The sequence below is a fragment of the Amborella trichopoda genome, chromosome 6 (genome assembly GCF_054954075.1).
Source record: "Amborella trichopoda isolate Santa Cruz 75 chromosome 6, AtrichopodaSantaCruz75HAP2 v2.0, whole genome shotgun sequence".
Classification (NCBI taxonomy): domain Eukaryota; kingdom Viridiplantae; phylum Streptophyta; class Magnoliopsida; order Amborellales; family Amborellaceae; genus Amborella; species Amborella trichopoda.
The window spans coordinates 19,298,485-19,303,382 of record NC_142341.1 but is presented as its reverse complement, the minus strand read 5'-3'; the positions used below and the strand labels follow the sequence as shown (position 1 = coordinate 19,303,382).

At 31.8% G+C, this 4,898-nt stretch overlaps 1 long non-coding RNA gene across 1 annotated transcript; it reads left to right on the top strand.

Moving 5' to 3' along the window:
• Positions 1-2,253: 2,253 nt before the first annotated feature.
• LOC148781653 (uncharacterized) lies at positions 2,254-4,217 on the top strand. The gene is made up of 2 exons (XR_016058551.1): positions 2,254-2,398; positions 3,704-4,217. It is a non-coding gene; the product is annotated as an uncharacterized LOC148781653 (long non-coding RNA).
• The last annotated feature ends 681 nt before the right edge of the window (positions 4,218-4,898 follow it).

Here is a 4,898-nt window from a genome sequence, read left to right as displayed (position 1 = left end):
TAGAAAGTCTAACCTTGAGACCGATGCCTGGGACCCGAGGTTGGTGCTTCTATTGCAGGATTTTTATTGTTTTGAATGCACGATGATCTGATTTTGTTGTTGTGAATATGTTTTGATCATGCCTGATACTCAAATGCAGTAATGTTTTAACATTACTCTAATTAGTTTATAATCGATCGCTATATGAATCGATCGCTATATAATCATGCCTATTTTATTTGTCCAATAAGGAATACATGACATGTGAGAGATTAGAAATGAATTTATTTAATGGTTTGTAGTAGAATGAAATCGATACACTAAAATTTTGCTTAATATGTATTGTTTTAGGGAATATTTGCATGTCTAGCCATGATTTGTAAGGTTAATGATGCTCACTTACTGAGTAGCCAAACTCATCAAACTATGATAAATTTTTTAGAGTAATTGTAAGCTCATAAGTTCGAATGCAGCAGGACCATCTTTAAAGAAATTTGTAGTCATAATTGACTTTCCCTTGTAATTTTCGATCGAATGCACCATTGTAATTTTTGTTCCATCAAGAGATGTATATACCTAGCCTTCATGTATAATATTTGTTGTGAGTAGACTTTCAACATATTAAAAGAAATGGAAAAATCTGTTTTGGTGTAATAAATAAGTAGGAGTTTGAATTTGTTATATCTATATATATATATATATATATATATAGTAATGATCCTATGAGACTCTCCCACACCCATGTGTGTAGGACCCCAAAGAATCACCATTAAATTTGGTACAGATCTCTAGAAAAGTGATCACATGGGTGTGGGACTTGACTTTTCTAGAGATTTGTACCAAATTTAATGGTGATTTTTTGGGTCCTACACACATGGGGTGTGCGAGGGTCTCACAAGGTCATTTCCCATATATATATAAGAATAATCTGTCGCACATCAGGAATGTTAGTAAACTTGGGGTGTAACAATTATGGTATCAGAGGCATAGGTTTAGGATTCCTAGTAAACCTGAAAAAGAATATACTCTAAGTTATACTTATTATATGTACAAACAATTACAAGATCTCGTGTGGCTGGAACAAGTGTGGAGGGAGTTTATAGAGCCTTGGAAAATATGGTTGCTCTTATGCAACATCAGATGAAGAACAACAATCCATCTAGGCAGTTAGTTATGGGAAATAGTAGGTGCAATATCAAACAATTTTTAAAAATAAAACTCACATTTCCTTTAGGTTGCTACAGACCCTCTAAAAACCGAAGGATGGGCTATGAAATTGAAGAAAATATTTGAAGTAATGAAATGTCCTGATAATGGGTTCCAAGAAAAGTATCTCCTAGATTTTGTTCGAGGTAAAAAAGAAATGGAATTTCTGGAATTAGTCAAAGGAAACAGGACGGTAGCGTAATATGATGCCAAGTTTACTAATTTGGCTAGGTTCGTCCCACATATGGTCAATGATGAGACAAGAAAAGTGATATAAAAAATAAATAAAAAAAAAGAAATACTGGCAACATCTTGCTAAAAGAGTCGCCAACGAAAGTTATTACTTGGATCTGTAAGAAAGGAAAGCCGAGTCCACACTACCTCGGAACCTTTGAGAGCCTGAAAGGGGTTTACTATTAGTAGAGCAAGTAATCATTTACTAGTAATTTTAGAAAGAGAAATTTGTGCTAATGAATATATGGAGGATATTTGAATAAGAAAATATGAGCTATAGCCATGACGTAGTGGAAGCGTGGTGGGCACATAACCCACAAATACAAAATTTAGAGGATTCAATTTCAGTATGTGACGACCCAAAATTTTTTGAAACTGATAAAATAAAAATAATAATTTTAAATGTAAAAAAATAAAAAATAATAATAAGGATAATAATATTAAAATAAAACAAAGAAATGATTTTTGAATGATAGTATATTGCATTGTTAATACAACATAAGGACCATTCTTTTCATTTTTCTTGATACTTTTGGAAAGAAGTCTTGATAGTTTGAATCAGATGGGAGACTGTTAGCTTTTTGCTAAATAAAATGTTTCAAAACAAACTTTTTATCTTGCTAGTCTATGTAAGCATTTTGGTCCTTAGGGACCATCACGACTTTTTTTTTTTTTACATCTCACTTTTTTTGGCCTTTTTATATGCCACGTTTTCAAGTGACGTCGGCTGTTGTTGGCATATTAATGCCATCTTTACGTATGATATGAAATAAAATGTTTAAAAAACTTATGAGATGGGGTTTTAAAAGGGGGCTTGGACTCTCTCTCTCTCTCGCTCGTTAAGCAAAAAGTGAATTGTCTCTCTCTCGTTAAACAAAAAGGGGTGCTCTCTCTCTCATTGAGGAACAGGAGCGGGGAAACTCGAGTATTCTGTACAACGATTTCTCTCTCTCTCTCTCCCGGGTCATAAGTGTTTACAGTGAGCTCTCCTTGCACTAAACACTCTTAATTTCGGTTCTATTTTGGCAACGGTAATAACGTATCAAAGTACCTCATTATTTTGAAAAATAGTATGTTTTTAAATAAATTATTATTTATGTATGTTGTTGGAAATTTTAGATACTGTAAATTATTAGAATTAAAATTGATTATTTCTGTCTATTGTTATGAATTTTAAACATTGTAAGTTTTATGTGTAAGTGATCTCACTCCTAAATAATTGTCCGTTTTTAATAAAATTATGATATTTTTCATTCATCATTTTTAAGTGTAAATGATCGCATTTTCCTGTTAAAATTATTATTTTTGTCCATTGTTAGGAATTTCAAACATGGTAATTATTAGAAATATGCTTATTATTTTTGTCTATCACTAAGGATTTTAGACACTATAAATATTAGAATTGAAATTGATTGTTTCTGTCCATTCTGATGAATTTAGACACTGTAAGTTTTATGCGTAAATGATTTCATTGCTATGTGAAAGTTTGTATTTCCACTACCGGTAAATTGTGATATTCTGTTTAGGGTCATAAATTTTAGATATTGTAAATTATGGAATTTTCTTTTTAAGAAGATTGTAACATTGCTATTATTGTACAAATTCTAGATATTGTAAGAGTAGGTGTAAGTGACTTTATTTTTCTGTAATATCAGTATTTGAGGAAAACATATATTTCTGTAATATTTTCAAAGATATTTATGCATTTAATCGTAATATTTTTATATGATAAAATCGACGTACTTTTGTATTTAATTGTAACATTTGTAGTATAAATGTTAGATATTGTAAATATCATATGCAAGTGTTATATGTGTTATGTACAAGTATTATGCACAACAATTATGTACAAGTATTATGTGTAAGTGTTATGTGTAAATTTTATGTGCAAGTGGTTATGTGCAAGTGGTTATGTGCAAGTGTTACGTGCAAGTGCTATACGCAATTGTTATGCGCAAGTGTTATGTGCAAATGTTCTAAGCAAGTGTTCTATGTAAGCATTATGTGCAAGTGATAAGTGTAAGTGTTGTGTGCTCTTATTATGTGCAAGCTACTGATAATTTCAAGGATATTTTGAAAATACGATATTATTGTTTTCTAATATCGACTATGTCGATATGTAACCTGTAATTGACACAATAATGTCTTTTGAATTTATGTGCATGGTAATAAGATATGTGTGCATGGCAACATGTTTCTAATATGATATGTGTACATAGCAACATGCTACTGATGAGATCATGTGTGATATGTGTGGATGGGCACATGTTGTGTGATATGATAGGCTGGGCACCTACTGTATGAATGATGGTATCGGCAACTAAGATCTGTGCACCTACTCTGTGAATGATGGTATCGGCAGCTGCTTTCTCTAGCTCTCTATGATAGGATGAGAGTTAAGATGTGAGTGTTTGGGAGGGTCGCTCTCCTCAAAATTCTGTGTGAGGCACTATCCATTTGGACCCATTTGGTAGTGTAACGCGCTCCAGTTAGAAGGGCAAGGAGAGGGTCTTGCCTTACAAGGCCTCCGCCTATCAAAAGCTCCTAGGTATGCTAGGGACCGTGTGTGTGGGTGAGGTACTACGCAACGGATTTAGCCATTGGTGGTTCTTCTTCCATTGGATAGTTGAAGTTCTAACCTTGAGATCGAGGCCTGGGACCCGAGGTTGGTGCTTCTATTGCAGGAATTTTATTGTTATGAATGTACGATGATATGATTTTGTTGTCGTAAATGTATGTTGATCAGACCTGATACTCAAATCCAGTAATGTTTTAACGTTACTCCAATTAGCTTATAATCGACCTTGATATGAATCGCATTCATTTAGTATATGTATCATGCCTATTTATTTGTCCAATAAGGAATACATGACATGTGGGAGATTATAAATGAATTTATTTAATGGCATGTAGTAGAATGAAATTGATACCATTGTTCGTAAAATCGCCCGATCTAACCGCTAACTGCCGGGTTCGATTCTATATATATATATATATATATATATATATATATATATATATATATATATATATATATATATATATATATATATATATATATATATATATATATATATATATATATATATATATATATATAAGGAATTTGATTTGTAATGCATTTTTAAATATTCTTTACATTATGGTAAAGATTTTAAAAAAATTTGGTCATTATTACTCACTGTTTTATTTTTCCATCTTTTTTAGAAAATTTAAAAAGTAGCCATTGGAAAATATAAAATGGGTTAAAATCCATTTTTTTCATTAATTTTCAACTTTATTTGAATGTGTTTTGTTTTAATCATTCTTTATATGCTTTTCATATTTTAGTAGATTTTTTTTTGGGTTTTTTTTATTTTTTTTGCGTTTTTTTATTTTTTTCAACAGTTTTTTGACCGCTAGGGATTTGCTGGTTAGAGCGGTTGAATTGACCGGTTTACCAGTTAGGCCAGGTAAACCACTTCTAGGCCCACATCGGG